This window comes from Myxocyprinus asiaticus, chromosome 3 (assembly GCF_019703515.2).
Source record: "Myxocyprinus asiaticus isolate MX2 ecotype Aquarium Trade chromosome 3, UBuf_Myxa_2, whole genome shotgun sequence".
Lineage (NCBI taxonomy): Eukaryota > Metazoa > Chordata > Actinopteri > Cypriniformes > Catostomidae > Myxocyprinus > Myxocyprinus asiaticus.
Window position 1 is genome coordinate 27,693,941 of NC_059346.1, and position 19,552 is coordinate 27,713,492.

At 38.6% G+C, this 19,552-nt stretch overlaps 1 protein-coding gene across 1 annotated transcript in view; it reads left to right on the top strand.

The window, feature by feature from the left end:
• ndor1 (NADPH dependent diflavin oxidoreductase 1) overlaps positions 1–19,552 on the top strand; it is a 59,454-nt gene that overhangs the window by 26,438 nt on the left and 13,464 nt on the right. The gene's annotated exons all lie outside the window — the stretch shown is intronic.

The following is a 19,552-nucleotide window of genomic DNA, read 5'->3' on the forward strand; positions in this document are numbered from 1 at the left end:
GCCTCTGAGTGGACTAGAAGCTCAATCCAGGTGTAATTCGAAAGCTGAAATCCTCCCATTTGCGATGATTTATCATCAATAGTGGAAAACATATTTTTCTGATGATTTGTTTTGCATGCTTTACCTTTTGGATGGCATATTTTGTTCTGGACATCTAAGGTATAACATTGGAATATTCAGCCAAGCAAGCTCACAGACAAGTAAACAATGGCTCATTTATTATTATTATTATTATTATTATTTAATGTTTTTTAAAAAAAGGTAAAAGCAGATATAAATGTTTTGGCTATTTATGGCTTACAGCAGCAGTTACTGGGACTGGCATAAATGAGATGTTTATATTTGATGACTTACAGAAATCATATTTCACTTTGTGATTCTTTTGAAAATCTTTCGAACTAAGGTGCCTGTACTGGCAATAATATTAACAATATACAGTTAAAAAAAAAATATATATATTTTTTTTAAAATAAAATGCAAAAAACATTCAACAAGACTCTAATGAACAAAGAATGCTTTACTGTTTTATATTTAATTTTTTAAATGTTAAATTTAAAAATAAGTAATGACAATATTTAGTGATCAATCAATATTTTTAAACTTTTAAATTTGCCCCCCTTTTATTTCACAATCTAATTCAATATTCACAATCCATTTTATCCTCAGCTTTTCTATAAAATCTGTTTAATGCTGGCATAAATATACAGGTATAGTCTTTTATAAACATTCTCCTCCCATTTCTTTGATCACAAGTCTTTTTATTTAATGTTCTAAACTATTCTACTTTCCTGATCCTGTGTTTATTATGTATTCTGCCCAGCTTCTTGTTTTTTCTGTCTTCTTATCCTGTCTTTTATTTTACTCCCTTTATTACATGACAACATTCTCATTGCTTTCTGTCTCTCCTGTTTATGCTTGTCTCTCCTCCCTCCACAACCCCAAAACTCAATGTTCTCCTCAAATTCTCCTGGGTAGCTCCTCTATTCCTCTTCCTACCTCCAACTTCTGCCTGCTCACCCTTTCTATCTCTCCTCCGCAGCCAAGCTGGCAGGGTACACAGATAATGACTCAGTACACTGCCTGTCTGCATCGGAAAGCCTGAAGTCAGTCGATATTTAATCTGATGTGCTCTCTTTCACCCTATCTTCCTCTGTCTTACTCCCTCTCTGGCTCCTGACACCTCATTAGAATTACAAAGAGGCTGGAGAAATGGAGCGGAAATCAACATTTTTTTAATGGTCCTGAGTCAGCAGAATGGGCTGAAACTTCTTACCTGTCTCCGCCTGTGGTCCGCCCTCTTTCTCTATGCCGTCATTGCTTTCCTCCATTTGGATTAACTTCTTTTCCCCTTCTCCTTTGCTGAATATGTTCAACAGCTTATTATCCTATCTTAGACTCATCCTAGATACATTTATCTCCCAGGAGTCATGTTTTTTAAATGCATAAAGAGAGCAAAGATGATTTTGAAGCAAATACGACCAATATGCTGTCAAAAAGAAAGCCATGATACATTAGGGTAGTGAATGAAACTTATTAAATATTGTTTATCATTTAACATCATGCAGATTTACACTAATGCATTTAGCAGACATTTTTATCCAAAGAAACACATATAGTACATTCAAGCTAAACATTTATCAGCATGTGTGTTCCCTGGAAATCAAAGCCATGACCTTGGCATTGCTAGCAACGTGCTCTTCCAGTTGAGCTACAGGGACTCTCTGGATTGTATGTAGATTAGCATACAGAGTAGCAAATCTCACATAACTTTCACTGATACCAGCAGTTCAGTCAGGTTGAACAGCAACTATTTGATGTCCAATAACTAAAATAACCTCTTATACACTGGCTATTGCTATCACTTACACAACAACAATTGCGGCACTTAGACAATAATTACTTTGTAGTTGATAACTGCATTACTAATTGCAGTAGGACACATTTATTTATATGGAAAAGACAAATTTATCCTTCTGTTTCTCCTGTTTGTGGTGTAAGATGCAGAGAAAAGTGAGAAAGGGTGGCTATCATAAAGTAGCTGTCCTTTCATTATCCTAATTACATGTAGACATTCAATCAACTCCAATATTTCATTGGACCGCCTTTATCTTTGATTACGGCACACATTCGTCGTGGCATTGTTTCGACAACTTTATAACACTTGATATAACTCTGTTTTCTTTGCTTGATGCAGGCCAGTAATCAGTGGTCTATTTGTAAAAAAAAATATATATATTAATGGGTCATTGACAAAGTTGTCCAAGGTGTTAAAATGAGAAACCTTTTAAAAATCTAGTTTAAAACACTTGTGTCATATTCTCAGAAATGTAATCTTTGTGTCAAATTTGGTTTCATACATTTTTGAAAAACTTTATTGCATTTTCTAAAAAAAAAACAAAAAAAAAACAAATGTAAATAAATTAAAAAAAATAATAATCATGTGTGAAGTAAAAAGTATAATAATACTTTATTTGCACTTTGAATACATGAGAGTAAAAACAACTTCATAATTAATTTCCAAAAAAGTTTTCAAACACATTTTTCAAGGTAAAAAAATATTTTTTTTTTATAAATATTCTGAATTTCTGAGTCAAGGATATCAAGAAGTTTTCTCAGGGTTACACCACATGACTTGAACAAAATGTGCTTTTTCATAAAAATGTCAAAATTAATATCAGGTGTTTTATAAAACTTCACGCTCAGTCTTAAGGGTCTAAAGGTGTCCGCTCTGTTTAATGGTTTTTATAGTCAACATAAACAACAAAATGGCTACCATGTTGATTTCACACAATGACTTTGATTTGGTGGACAAAAACGTTTTTAAATATTTGTTTCACTGTTTAATTTTTTAAGAAATAACAATAAACGGGGTATGATTTTTTTGTATTTCTTGCAACAAGGGGGATGGCATCACCTTGCATCCCCCCTCAACTCCAGCCCTGCCAATAATTTGCCCCTTTTGAAACAAAGTAACATCTTTTCCCACGACCACAGAATACGTCTTCCGACATGGTTGTTTAAGAAATGAGAAGCTACACACTGCATCAATTAGGGTTAAAAGAATTGTTGCTAGCTGAAACATATTTATCACTGCAATAATGATCCAATCATAGACTCTTAAGTATCTGCTTATTTAAATCCAAACAGCAATTTTTTTTTTTTTTTTTTTTTGTGGAGGAAGTGTATATCAAAAACCTGACATGATACTTCTTGTGCTACACTTACTTTTCACAGAGTGCCTTCTGTAAGTTGCCCTGTAAATTTGGAAAGGTCGTTTGTAGGTCAGCACAATATAATTTTTGTCATCACAATATTATTGTTGTACTCCATATAGGCTACTGTAGAAAGAATTTGGGCAACATGCAGTCAGTCACGAACAGTTTCCCAGAAGTTTATTTCAGATAGTTGGACTAGTCAGACCGTGATGACGCCTTAAGTATTAATATATGACAATGATTCGTAGAATTTGTACGAACGTGACAAAAGAAAAATGCAACAGACTTATATTATTTAAATAATAAGTATCTGAATGTTCATCTTTCCTTTTTGAAAATAATGATGTCTCTCGTTCACTATTGCTTCACTATTCACTATTTATAACATTCCCCTTTGTGTGAAAGATGGAGTGAAATGAACGCACACGAACGGAGTTCGTGCATTAATTGCATTAATTAAAGTAGCCACATGATGGCACTGTTATACTGTACGATAGTTCAGTGGGACAACTAGGCGTAAAAGTAAGATCAATGCTTTAATTCATTAGTTCATCCATTCATACATACAGTAATTTCATTCTCTAGAATGGAACTTTCCAAGGTCCAAGAGGTTCTGCAGTACTCTCAGGCACACGCTGCCATCCAACAATAACAATAAACACAATGCCACACAGTGGTCAGAGATGCAAAACACAGTGGATGGCAATGACTAACTATGGGGAATTTCGTTTACATCTATTCCTATTTCTTCTACTATCTGTATTCTGTACTCAAACTTGGAGTTTTTTATTTTTATATAAGACAATAATATAAGATTATTGGCCAGCACACATCACACAATTGTAAGGACTCTTCATGCTATAACTAAAAGACATGACCAAAGAAAAGAAAAAAACGTTTAAATAACTTAGTAGTTCATACCTTAACTATAAGATGATGTGGTATAGTTTTATTGTTTTCATTTAATGTACAAGGGTACCTGGGTTCACATTTCTATACAAATAACAAGCAAAATTGCAACAGACCTTCGCAGTCAGTAATCACCATGCTTTTTCATTGCAGATCATCTTTGACATTTTGTTAATAATTCCTTTTGTGTTCCATAGTTTCGGCAACATAAGAGTGTCAGTTTACATCAAATGATCTGTGGAAGGTGCGACTTGATTCATCTGACATTTAGAGATCTAAATGGGTAATTTCTGCCACAACGTTTATGACCAAAACTTTTTTTAACCTACCTGTACAATAAGACATAAGACAATTTATTTTCACTGTATACAATACAACGAAATTTAGTGTGGCAATCCTCAGAAAGCAATAGTAGACATATTACACTTAAAGAATAAAGATAAATAGATTAAGTAATAAAGATAGAATAATTAAAATGATATAGACAGATAAAAAAATAAATAATATACAACTTGCAATTTGGACATGGTGTTAAAATGAAAAGACAATATATATATGACACAATCATGAAACAAAACATGGCATCAAAGAAATAAAATGAAATAACCCCTGTTCAAAAGTCTGCATACCCTTGGTTCTTAATACTGTGTATTGCCCCCTTTAGCATCAACGTAATAGTAATAGTTGTAATTGTAATAGTTGTCTATGAGGCCCCAAATTCTTGCAGGTGGTATAGCTGCCCATTCGTCTTGGCAAAATGCCTCCAGGTCATGCAAAGTCTTTGGTCGTCTTGCATGAACCGCACTTTTGAGATCTCCCCAGAGTGGCTCGATGATATTAAGGTCAGGAGACTGTGATGGCCACTCCTGAACCTTCACCTTTTTCTGCTGTAACCACTGGAGGGTCAGCTTGGCCTTGTGCTTAGGATCATTGTTGTGCTGGAAAGTCCAAGAGCGTCCCATGCTCAGCTTTCATTCAGAAGAATGCAAATTGTCTGCCAGTATTTTCTGATAACATGCTGCATTCATCTTGCCATCAATCTTCACAAGATTCCCCGTGCCTTTACATCAGTGAGCCACCACCATGCTTCACAGTGGGGATGGTATTCTTTTCACTATAGGCCTTGTTGACCCCTCTCCAAACATAGCGCTTATGGTTGTGACCATAAAGCTCTATTTTGGTCTCGTCACTCAAAATTACAGTGTGCCAGAAGCTGTGAGGTGTGTCGGTGTTGTCGGGCATATTGTAACCAGGCTTTTTTGTGGCATTGGTGCAGTAAAGGCTTCTTCCTGGCAACTCGACCATGCAGCTCATTTTTGTTCAAGTATCGTCATATTGTGCTCCTTGAAACAACCACACCTTCTTTTTCCAGAGCAGCCTGTATTTCTCCTGAGGTTACCTGTGGGTTTTTCTTTGTATCCCGAACAATTCTTCTGGCAGTTGTGGCTGAAATCTTTCTTGGTTTACCTGACCTTGGCTTGGTATCAAGAGATCCTGAATTTTCCACTTCTTAATAAGTGATTAAACAGTACTGACTGGCATTTTCAAGGCTTTGGATATCTTTTTATATCTTTTTCCATCTTTATAAACTTCCATTACCTTGTTACGCAGGTCATTTGACATTTCTTTTCTACTCCCCATGGCTCAGTATCTAGCCTGCTCAGTGCATCCATGTGAGAGCTAACAAACTCATTGACTATTTATACACAGACACTAATTGCAATTTAAAAAGCCACAGGTGTGGGAAATTAACCTTTAATTGCCATTTAAACCTGTGTGTGTCGCCTTGTGTGTCTGTAACAAGGCCAAACATTCAAGGGTATGTAAACTTTTGTTCAGGGCCATTTGGGTGATTTCTGTTGTCATTATGATTTAAAAAGGAGCCAAACAACTATGTGATAATAAATGGCTTCATATGATCACTATCCTTAAATGACAGTTTTTTTGCATGATCAGTCATATTTTCAAAATCAATGCCAAAATTTCACAATTTCTGCCAGGGTATGCAAACTTTTGAGCACAACTGTGTGTATGTGTATGTGTGTGTGTATGTGTGTGTGTGTGTATATATATATATATATATATATATATATATATATATATATATATATATATATATATATATATATGTATATATATATATAGATATATATAGATATATATATAGATATATATATATATATAGATATAGATATATATATATATATATATATATATATATATATATATATATATATATATATATATATATATATATATATATATATATATATATATATATATATAATATATATATATTCATCACATTCCCAGTGTGTATATACATGAACACACATACAGTGTATATATATATATATATATATATATATATATATATATATATATATATATTAGTACTGTGCAAAAGTCTTAGGCACATAAGACAAATGTTTTTGTGAAACATCTTAAGATGGTTATTTATATCTGCTACTTTAGTGTGTCAATAGGAAATATACATTTTATACTCCCAAACATTCTTTTTGCAAATAGAATAGAATAGAATAGTAGAACAGGGAGCCCTGCAACAGAAGGCATGGCCTTCACAGAGCCCCCCCACTGAACATCAGGTCAGTCTGGGATTACATGAAGAGACAGAAGTAAATGAGACTAAATTAATAAAAGAACTGTGGTGAATTCTCCAAGAAGCTTGGAACATCCTATCTGCCAACAACAAAGAAAAACTGTGTCCAGGTGTAAGTAGGAGAATTGGTGCTGTTTTGAAGGTAAAAGTGTTCACACCAAATATTGATTTAGCTCTTTCTGTTTACTGGACTTTGTATGACGATAACTGATTAATGAAAACTATTTATCCCATTCTTTTTTTAAGAAATCCTCACTTTGAAAGTCTTTCACAAGTGCCTAAAACTTTTACACAGTACTGTATATATACAGGTGCATCTCAATAAATTAGAATGTCGTGGAAAAGTTCATTTATTTCAGTAATTCAACTCAAATTGTGAAACTCGTGTATTAAATAAATTCAGTGCACACAGACTGAAGTAGTTTAAGTCTTTGGTTCTTTTAATTGTGATGATTTTGGCTCACATTTAACAAAAACCCACCAATTCACTATCTCAAAAAATTAGAATATGGTGACATGCCAATCAGCTAATCAACTCAAAACACCCGCAAAGGTTTCCTGAGCCTTCAAAATGGTCTCTAAGTTTGGTTCACTAGGCTACACAATCATGGGGAAGACTGCTGATCTGACAGTTGTCCAGAAGACAATCATTGACACCCTTCACAAGGAGGGTAAGCCACAAACATTCATTGCCAAAGAAGCTGGCTGTTCACAGAGTGCTGTATCCAAGCATGTTAACAGAAAGTTGAGTGGAAGGAAAAAGTGTGGAAGAAAAAGATGCACAACCAACCGAGTGAACCACAGCCTTATGAGGATTGTCAAGGAATGGACTGAGGCTGGGGTCAAGGCATCAAGAGCCACCACACACAGACGTGTCAAGGAATTTGGCTACAGTTATCGTATTCCTCTTGTTAAGCCACTCCTGAACCACAGACAACGTCAGAGGCGTCTTACCTGGGCTAAGGAGAAGAAGAACTAGACTGTTGCCCAGTGGTCCAAAGTCCTCTTTTCAGATGAGAGCAAGTTTTGTATTTCATTTGGAAACCAAGGTCCTAGAGTCTGGAGGAAGGGTGGAGAAGCTCATAGCCCAAGTTGCTTGAAGTCCAGTGTTAAGTTTCCACAGTCTGTGATGATTTGAGGTGCAATGTCATCTGCTGGTGTTGGTCCATTGTGTTTTTTGAAAACCAAAGTCACTGCACCCGTTTACCAAGAAATTTTGGAGCACTTCAAGCTTCCTTCTGCTGACCAGCTTTTTAAAGATGCTGATTTAATTTTCCAGCAGGATTTGGCACCTGCCCACACTGCCAAAAGCACCAAAAGTTGGTTAAATGACCATGGTGTTGGTGTGCTTGACTGGCCAGCAAACTCACCAGACCTGAACCCCATAGAGAATCTATGGGGTATTGTCAAGAGGAAAATGAGAAACAAGAGACCAAAAAATGCAGATGAGCTGAAGGCCACTGTCAAAGAAACCTGGGCTTCCATACCACCTCAGCAGTGCCACAAACTGATCACCTCCATGCCACGCCGAATTGAGGCAGTAATTAAAGCAAAAGGAGCCCCTACCAAGTATTGAGTACATATACAGTAAATGAACATACTTTCCAGAAGGCCAACAATTCACTAAAAATGTTTCTTTTATTGGTCTTATGATGTATTCTAATTTTTTGAGAAAGTGAATTGGTGGGTTTTTGTTAAATGTGAGCCAAAATCATCACAATTAAAAGAACCAAAGACTTAAACTACTTCAGTCTGTGAGCATTGAATTTATTTAATACACGAGTTTCACAATTTGAGTTGAATTACTGAAATAAATGAACTTTTCCACGACATTCTAATTTATTGAGATGCACCTGTATATACAGTTGAAGTCAGAAGTGTACATACATCTTAGCCAAATACATTTAAACTCAGTTTTTCACAATTCCTGACATTTAATTGTAGAAAAAATTCCCTGTCTTAGGTCAGTTAGGATCACTACTTTATTTTAAGAATGTGAAATATCAGAATAATAGTAGAGAGAATGATTTATTTCAGCTTTTATTTCTTTCATCACATTCCCAGTGGGTCAGAAGTTTACATACAATTTGTTAGTATTTGGTAGCATTGCCTTTGAATTGTTTAACTTGGGTCAAACGTTTTGGGTAGCCTTCTACAAGCTTCTCACAATTAGTTGCTGGAATTTTGGCCCATTCCTCCAGACAGAACTGGTGTAACTGAGTCAGGTTTGTAGGCCTCCTTGCTCGCACACGCTTTTTCAGTTCTGCCCACACATTTTCGATCAGATTGAGGTCAGGGCTTTTTGATGGCCACTCCAATACCTTGACTTTGTTGTCCTTAAGCCATTTTTCCACAACTTTGGAGGTATGCTTGGGGTCATTGTCCATTTGGAACACCCATTTGCGACTAAGGTTTAACTTCCTGGCTGATGTCTTGAGATGTTGCTTCAATATATCCACATCATTTTCCTTCCTCATGATGTGATCTATTTTGTGAAGTGCACCAGTCCCTCCTGCAGCAAAGCACCCCCACAACATGATGCTGCTACCCCCATGCTTCACGGTTGGGATGGTGTTCCTTGGCTTGTAAGCCTCACCCTTTTTCCTCCAAACATAACGATAGTCATTATGGCCAAATAGTTAAATTTTTGTTTCATCAGACCAGAGGACATTTCTCCAAAAAGTAAGATCTTTGTCCTCGTGCACTTGCAAACTGTAGTCTGGCTTTTTTATGGCGGTTTTGGAGCAGTGGCTTCTTCCTTGCTGAGCAGCCTTTCAGGTTATTTCGATATAGGACTCGTTTTACTGTGGATATAGATACTATCTACCTGTTTCCTCCAGCATCTTCAATGTCCTTTGCTGTTGTTCTGGGATTGATTTGCACTTTTGCACCAAAGTACGTTCATCTCTAGGAGACAGAATGTGTCTCCTTCCTGAGCAGTATGATGGCTGTGTGGTCCCATGGTGTTTATACTTGCGTACTATTGTTTGTACAGATGAGCGTGGTACCTTCAGGTGTTTGGAAATTGCTCCCAAGGATGAACCAGACTTGTGGAGGTCCACAATTTTTTTTCTACTACAGCTCTGGGGAAGAAGCTGCGCTTTAGTCTGTTTGTATGGGACTTGATGGCTCTGTACCTTGTCCCTCTACCATCAGGGAAGAACATCTTATGTCCTGGGTGGGTTATGTGTAGTCGACTAGCATACACAGTACCCAGGTCTGGGAGTTCAGAGCCTATGATCCGCTGTGCTATTTTAACTATGCGGAACAGGTTTTTGCGGTTTTCCCCAGTGCAGCTGGCGTACCACACTGTGGTAGAGTGGGTGAGGATGCTCTCTATAGTGCTTCGGTAAAAGTTCACCTGGAGCTGTGTGGGTAGTCTGGCCTGCTTGAGTTTTCTCAGGAAGAATAACCTCTGTTGTGCTTTCTTCACCAGGTGGGAGGTGTTGACGTACCATGTGAGATCTTATGTTGAGTAGACTCCAAGGAACTTGATGTCGTTGCCACTCTCTACCTCCTCTCCATTTATGTGCAGAGGGGGATGGGTGGTCTTCCTGGATTTGCTGAAGACTATAATGATCTCTTTGGTTTTTGTGGTGTTCATGGCCAGGTTGTTGTCCGTACACCACTCAACAAGATGTTGGACCTCCCTCCCTGTAGGTTGTGTCCTCATTTCCTGATATAAGGCCCACAATAGTGGTGTCATCAGCAAACTTTATTATAGTGTTGGATTGGTGAATTGGGGTGCACTCATGAGTGAAAAGGGTGAATAGGGCTGGGCTGAGCACACAGCCCTGCGGTGCACCTGTGTTTAGGATGAGGGTGGAGGAGGTGTGATTACCTGTTCTGATGTGTTGTGGTCTGTTGGTGAGAGTTCATAATCCATAAGCAGAGTGAAGTGGCTAGGCCCAGGCTGCCCAGTTTCTGTATGAGTTTGTGTGGGATAATGGTGTTGAAGGCGGAACTGAAATCAATGAATAGCATCCTAACATAGGTGCTTAGCTGCTCCAAATGAGTCAAGGCTGTGTGAAGTGCAAGTGAGACAGCATCATCAGTAGATCTGTTTGCTCGGTATGCAAACTGGATGTCTAGATCCTTGGGGATGATGGTCTTGATGTGCGATAGTATGAGGCTCGAAAGCACTTAATGACAGGGGTTAAAGCAACTGGGTGGTAGTCATTGAGGCATTTCACTGCAGACTTTTTGGGCACAGGGACAATGGTAGTGGTCTTAAGACAGGTGAGGACAGTGGCGAGACAGGTAATTACTTAGCTGTAAATAATTTGTTTATTTTCAAGTTGTATTCAAAATCCACTTGGTGCTAAAATTCGAGGGGGTACGTGCCAGTATGAATAGGCATCACGCTTCGGTTCAGCATGTCTGCTATATGGACTTAATCTAATGAAAAAAGCATACTATAGGTACTGCATTTGTGAGAGCATTTGTGTGTCTTTTTGCTTGTTGCATCCTTCTATTTGTGTAATTACAGAGAGTGAAAATAAGAGACAGACTGTTGTATTCTGCCATTTGCTGAATAAGTACACATTCATATGATTGTGTTTTGAGTGTATATATGTATGTAAATGTCTGTGTATCTACACTTTAAAAGGTCACAAGGAGGCCATGCCGGGTTGAAGCTAAACCATATGGCCAGAATTTTTTGTGTCACAGAGCCAAAAGGCAAAAAAAAAAATATATTTTTAAATCGGTGCTTTAAAATGTTTTTCTCAAATTACTCGGGGACAACTTTTAATCTTTTGTCAAATCACAATGCACAAGTCTTTGAAGGGTGTGTGTGTACAGTACGTGTTTGTGCAACACAACAGCTGTGTGGTTCTTTGATGTTTGGGATTTCTTTTGAATTTCATCATGGTAGCATGGTTGGGAGCACCTGTATTGTGATAGAGGATGTAACAAATGGTTGCTGAGATGAGACAGGAGATGTAGGATCTATGTGCAGGCTTTAATAAAAATTATGACAGTGAAACAACAAACGGGAACTCAAAACAACAACAAACAAGAACTGACAAAGGAATGCAAAAACTAAAGGGTATTTATACAAACAAAAGCTAATGAGGGAATGGAAAACAGGTCAGAACAATCAGGAACGGATGAGGGCAGTGCATACTGGGAAACGTAGTCCGAGGGAAACACTTCAAAATAAGAGTCCTAGGAAACACTAGGGAGACAGACTGTGACCTAACTCCCTCTTTAAGGGGTGACTCCTGATGCCCCAAAGATGGCTGAGAAGGGCAGGAAGATACAGGTGAAGAAGGGGACCCGGAAGATGACCAGGTGGCCAGGGAGGAGACCCCAGGGTAAGGATTGGGTCCGGAGGTCTGGGGGGGGCCGTCTCAGGGTAGAGACTGGGTCAGGCGGAGGAGCCGCTGGAGGAGGGGTGGGCAGAGCTGCTGTAAGAGAAGCCTCTGGGTGGGCGGAAGGAACCGCTGGAGGAGTTGTCTCTGGAGGAGCGGGCGGAACCGCTGGAAAATGAGTCTCTGGAGGAGTGGGTGGGACCGCTGGAGGAGTTGTCTCTGGGGGAGCGGGCGGGACCGCTGGAGGAGTCGTCTCTGGGGGAGCGGGTGGAGCCGTGGAAGACTCTGAGGGCGGAGCCAGGAGAGGCTCGACGAAGGCAGGCGGAGCCAGGCGAGGCTTGAGGGGCGGAGCCATGGAAGGCGGAGCCATGGGAGGCTCGAGGGGCGAGCCATGGAAGGCGGAGCCGTGGGAGGCTCGAGGGGCAGAGCCATGGAAGGCAGAGCCATGGGGGGCTCGACGAGAGCTGGCAGTGACTGGGGAATGACCTCCGTGGTCGTCGAGCACCGGCAGCGGGTTAGCGAGTGAGAGTGAGACTTAAATGGCTGAGTAGATGAGGAACAGGTGAGCAGGTAATCAGTGCCAGGTACGGGGATTATGGGAAATGGAGTTCAGAGTGTAAAAGTCAATATTCAGGTGATGGAGCCCTCAGGTGGTGAGTGGGAGGAACTACAAAGGCGAGATTCATGACAAAATTCTAGGCAAAGGGTGACTACTTTGAAGATGCTAAAATATAACACAGTTTTGATTTTATTTTGGATTTTGTTTAGTCACAACATAATTCCCATAGTTCCATTTATGTTATTCCATAGTTTTGATGACTTTACTATTATTCTAAAATGTGAAAAATAAAATTATAATAAAGAATGAGTAAGTGTTTCAAAACATTTGGCCGGTAGTGTATAGTATGCCAAAAACAGTATGCTAATGGAGTAGTATTTCCAAATCTTACAGTAAGCTGAGGAGACATCACATTCAAACACTGGGTTTTAAAAAAAAGGCAGAGAACTGAGAGTCATACATCTTTTTTCTTTACTGAAAGTACTAAATATTCTATATAAAGAAATTTGTTCCTTGTGCTTAAATGATGTTTGTTTAACAAAACCAGAATAGAGTCTCATGGTTGTTGTTATTACATCATATAATGGGTAACAGGATTAACGCCGGTAAACCCTGTAATCTGGTAAACTTTGTAGCCCTGTTAAATACCTAATTTAATCACAATATAATTATGTTAACATGTATAGTGTTCATGTCTTGTGGCTGTACTTTTGAAACAGTGTGTATTTTAATGTTTATGGACTTGCCCCTTTCACTTCCATTGTAAGTACCTTAATGTAACATTAATATAATTTTTTTAAATGGAAAACATTTTTTATCTGATTTTTTTTTGTGGATAATAAACATTATGCAGCAAATGCTGTCAATTCAGCCTAATTTGTACTGAACCTGAACAATCCTTCAATTAATTACCTCAACCACTAGAAGGAACATTTTGTCAAATTATGCAAAAACTTTAAAAACTACAATTTTAATTGCATGTATGGATACATAAAATGCAAGCTATCTTTAACAAAGTCACAAATATAGATGTGCTTAAGATAACAATTATAATCGTTCATGTCTTTATTGAACACATCCCCTTAAACATTCACAGTGCTGTGGAAAAAGTAGGTGAACTCTTTGATTTAATAACTTGAAGATCCTCTTTTGGCAGCAATAACCTCAACCAAGCGTTTCCTGTAGCTGCAGATTAGACCTGCACAACGTTCAGAAGGAATTCTGGATCATTCTTCCTTACATAACTGCTTCAGTTCAGCCATATTCTTAGGATGTCTGGTGTGAACGGCTCTATTGAGGTCATTCAACAGCATCTCTATAACGGTCATGACATACTCTTTATTATTTTTATTTTTTTTTAAATAATTTTATTATCTTCTCTGAGGTCCACTTAGAATGTTAGTAAAGTTTTTTTTTTTTTTTTTTTTTTTTTTTGCACCAAAGTGTCATAATTTAGTCATATATATAATAATTTTCCACCCTGTCTCTGGCCCTCTGTCTGAAATGCTTGGTTTTAAGCTGTCTGGCCCTTTAAGACTTAAGTGTAAACGGCCACTGTTGTGATTGGCTAACATCGTGCAGCCCTTCCAATATAGCCATTTTTTAAACTCAATCCGAAGAAAATGAACAAACTCCACACAACATTATAAAACTACATTTCAGGGTTAACACAACATACACCCAACACATTTCATCTGAATGTATCAAACTGTTCACTTAAGCACAGCATAAATGATCAAACATATGAAATATTCATGAATGAAATTAGTTACTTATGGTTTTTTGTCTAGTAGTCCAATTTTAACTGACCCATCTTTCAATAACAGTTCTTTTGCAAAGCTTGAATCATATTGTGACTGTTTCACAAGCAGTCCACGCTGAAATCTTCTGAATACTCCAATGTAATACAATACACAGTGATGTTGGGTGCTTCAACAGGCCAAAACAGAGACACTGATCTTCACATCTCACATCTTTAGTGTTTGTTCACACACAGGACTGCATGTGTTTCTCCCAGTCAGTGGCAGCAGCAGAATGAGATGCATTTTTAAAAGTTGTACTTGTACTGCCCTTAAAACGCAGCGCACATTACCAGAAATGCATCAAAGATGTTTACATGTTTACAAAAGACCAAAAATTAGAAATAGCACAGATGGGTGCAAAATCAGTCCAGGACGCCGTTGTGTTGTGCAAAACAGCACAAGTTCCACAAATTCCAATTTTTGCAGCTTGTTTTAAATGTTCTTTTTCTATTGAGGAAGTTTTAGTTCTGAGTATGTTTTTATAGTACAATGACTTCAAAAGATCAAGGAAAATTTGATTCCTCATGCCATAACCCCTTTAAGATCTGGGCTCTGACTAGCTCCAAGAAGTGGATTTTCTTTTTTTGAAGCCATTCTGTATGTTTAGGTTCATTGTCCTGCTGCATCACCCAACTTTTACTGAGCTTCAGCTGGCACACAGCTACCCTGACATTAACCTGTAGGATATCTTGATAAACTTGGAAATTCATTTTTCCCTTGATTATGGCAAGCGGTCCAGGCCCAGAAGCAGCAAAGCAGCTCCAAATCATGATGCTCCCTCCACCGTACTTCACTGTTGTTATGATGTTTTCATGTTGGTATGCGGTGCCCTTTTTCCTGACATGGACACCAGGCCTGTTTAATGTGTTTTGTTTAGTAGACCTATGAACAGATATGTTAACCAGTTCCAATGATTCCTTCAAGTCTTTAGCTGTCCCTATAAGGTACTTTTTTTTTTCTTTTTTTTTTTTAACTCTTTGAGCATTCTGCAGTGTCCCTTTTGAGTCATCTTGGCTGGATGGCCACTACTAGGGAGAGTAGCCACAGTACTAATTTGTCTTCATTCATACAAACTGTAGACAGATGAATATCTAAGCTCTTCGAGATAACTTTGTAACCCTTTCCAGCTTTTTGCAAAGCAGCATTTTTTGATTGTAGTTCTTCTGAGATCTCTTTTTTGCAAGGCATGGTCCATGTCACCAGATGCTTCTTGTGAATAGCAAACTGAAAATGTTTGAGTGCATTTTATAAGTCAAAGTAGATCTAACACACACCTCCAATCTCGTTTCATTAACTGGATGCCAGATTTGCCAACTCCTGACTCCAAGTAGTGATCCTAACTGACCTAAGACAGGGAATTTTTTCAACAATTAAATGTCAGGAATTGTGAAAAACTGAGTTTAAATGTATTTGGCTAAGGTGTATGTAAACTTCTGACTTCAATTGTATATATTAATGCATTATTATGGATCTTGTAGAAACATGCACAGGAGCAGCAGTATGATGCTTCAGTCAACACCACTCTTAATCGAAGCCAGAGCACCGCTTGGCATCAAGCTGAATGCTTAATGACTGAATTACAATCAGGTTTGGATGAAAGTGGGATTAGTTCAGTCTTTGAAGGTCCGAGGTCTGATGTGGTTTCAGGTTCCACGGTGCAGCAGTGCAGCAGTGCCTTGCATATTGAAAACAGAGGCTGTGTATGTGTAAGTGTGTGTGTGTGTGTGTGTGTGTGTGTGTGTGTTGGAATGTTGCATGCTTTTTATAGAACAAAACAGGGCAGAATGTTACACGCTTCTACTAGCTAGCTACCCCGCCTTTATCCCATAGTATGCATGCCTAACTTCCCTCTCCTCTTTTTCTATCTCTCTGTTGACAGCCCCATCACCAACAACAACACCTCTCTCTCTCTCTCTCTCTCTCTCTCTCTCTCTCTCTATATATATATATAATATATATAAAATTAATTTTTTTTCTAAAATCAGCCTTAGCTGGGTAGATTGAAGTGGACAGCAGTGCAGAGCACATGCTCACTATTGCCTTTCTGTTTAATCCCTGACCTAGAAACAGAGACTGAGATAAAGAAAGACTAAAAGGTTACCAAGAGGATAGAAGTGTTCGTTCCCTGTATGTGTGTATGTGCTTGCATGTAGGTGTGAATTTACTGTGTGCTATGTAAATTATATTTGTACACTACTCATGCAGACTGTGGGAGTCCTTAGATATAGCATTTTGTTGTGTGTCAACTATTTGACTATAAAGATATCAACAGTGTAGCTGACTGTATATTTAGACTGCAATTTAATGGAAGTAGCACCTGAGCAACATATGCCAAAATTTATACCTAGCTTTATAACTAAATTAAATCTAAATTTAAGACAAAAGATAACATGAAAGATGTGCATATAATGGAGACACTGAGAAAGGCATTCTAAGGATCTAAGTTTTCAGAATAATGACTGAAATGTAGAAAATTACAGGTTAAATTCCTGTGTTATTTAGCCAGTTATGAGTGAACAGCTCCACATCTGGTCTGGAGAAGAATTTACACTCTTCTTCCTGCCAGACTACGGCGGGCTGGCACATAGTAAAAAATGCATAAGCCATTTTCTTATTAATATTTCACACAAGCAAACTCCCTATCACCAGTGCTGCTGTAACAACGCAAGCTCTACAGAGAGAGAGAGTGACAGAGAAAAAGTGTGTGTGTGTGGGGGGGGGGGAATATATATAATTACATAAATACTGAATGAATGGATGGAACCCCATTTTCCAGTGTAACCTATAGACTATTGCCATTTCCCCAGTTCTGTTTAGAATTAAGTGAAACACCCATGACTTATTCTACATAATAAGAATATCACAATATGATATGAAGATCAAATGTTTAATGACAGTATTTTTTTATTTTATTTATTTATTTTTTACATTATTTCTAAATGGTGCTTCTTGGAATCAGTCAACAATTACATTTTCCTTATAACATTACATTTACACAAGAAAATGAGCAAATATTTTCGTCCACAGGACAGCAGATCAATGGATCAATGACTTTCCTTACATTTTAATCTTTGAATTAGATTGCATCATAGATAGTAATTGCAGCAATAGTAGTAGTATTAATTGTTTAACATTTTAAATAAGGTTAATGTAGCTAAAGAGAGCATGGTGAGCAAGGGAAGTGAATATATTAATATTAGGGATGTCATAAAATATCGAAATATCGATTATTGATCGACACGTTATTTTATTGATATATTTTTTAGGCATCAATGTATTAAAATTCACTGACATATAAATTAGAAGCCCAATTTGTGTGCTTTCCAATCAAATCACTTTTATTGTCATAGAACCACATACACAAGTGCAATAGTGTGTGAAATTCTTGGGTGCAGTTCTGAGCAACATAGCAGTCGTGACAGTGATGAGACATATACCAATCTTAATAATTACACACAACACAATATACAAATAATAACATACAATGTACATTATACAATACACACAATATAGAATACACATTATACAATAAAAAATAGTATATATAGTATATATAAAATGTACAGTAGGTTAAAATTGTACTGTATTGACATTCAGGCTGTCGGTTGATAGTCAGTTGCCAGTGTGTTGTTAAGAGAGAATATAATTTATGACAGTCCAGTGTGAGATAATAAGATTAATAAAGTGCAGTGCTGATGTATATTGATCGTGAGAGATCAAGAGTTCAAAAGTCTGATTGCTTGGGGGAAGAAGCTATCATGAAGTCGGCTGGTGCGGGTCCTGATGCTGCGATACCGCCTGCCTGATGGTAGCAGTGAGAACAGCCTATGGCTTGGGTGGCTGGAGTCTCTGATCCTCCGTGCTTTTTTCACACACCAACTGGTGTATATGTCCTGGAGGGAGGGAAGCTCACCTCCGATGATGTGTCTGGCAGTTCGCACCACACTTTGCAGGGCTTTGCGTTTGTGGGCGGTGCTATTGCCTTTCCAAGCAGAGATGCAGCCAGTCAGAATGCTCTCTACAGTGCTGGTGTAGAACCGTGTGAGGATGTGGCGGTTCATTCCAAACTTCCTCAGCCGTCTCAGGAAGAAGAGGCGCTGATGAGCCTTCTTCACAACGGCCTCAGTGTGGACAGACCATGTGAGTTCCTCAGTGATGTGGACACCCAGGAATTTGAAGCTGCTGAATCTCTCCACTGGTGCTCCATTGATGGTGATGGGGCTGTGTTCTCTTTCTCTTCTCCTAAAGTCCACCACAAGCTCCTTTGTCTTACAGACGTTGAGGGAGAGGTTGTGCTCCTGACACCAGCGTGTCAGAGTGTGCACTTCCTCTCTGTAGGCTGTTTCATCATTGTCAGTGATCAGACCTACCACTGTCGTATCATCAGCAAACTTAATGATGGCATTGGAGCTATGTGTTGCCACACAGTCATGTGTGTACAGGGAATACAAGAGTGGGCTAAGAACACAGCCCTGCAGGGCTCCAGTGTTGAGGGTCTGTGAGGAGATGTTACTGCCCATTCTAACCACCTGGCATCTGCTTGACAGGAAGTCCAGGATCCAGCTGCACAGTGAGCTGTTTAGGCCCAGAGCCTGTAGTTTTTCATCAAGCTTGGAGGGCACTATGGTGTTGAATGCTGAGCTGTAGTCTACAAACAGCATTCTCACATAAGTGTTCTTTTTTTCCAGGTGGGAGAGAGCAGTGAGTATTGTAGATGCAATGGCATCATCAGTGGAGCGGTTGTTGCGGTAAAAACTGCAATGGGTCCAGTGATGGAGGCAGCACAGAGCAGATGTAATCTCTGATTAGTCTCTCAAAGCATTTGCTGATGATGGGGGTCAGAGCAACAGGATGCCAGTCATTTAAGCAAGTGATTTTGAATTGCTTTGGTACAGGCACAATGGTGGATGTTTTAAAGCAAGTGGGGACTACAGACAAGGAGAGGGAAAGGTTGAAAACACCAGCCAGTTGGTTTGTGCACGCTCTGATGACGCGGCCCGGAATGCCGTCTGGACCCGCGGCTTTACGGATATTCACCTTTCGGAAGGATAGGGTTACATTCGCTACAGAGACGGAGAGTGAACTAACCTCTGTAGCTTCGGCCGCAAGAGCTCTCTCTGCAGGGGCTGTGT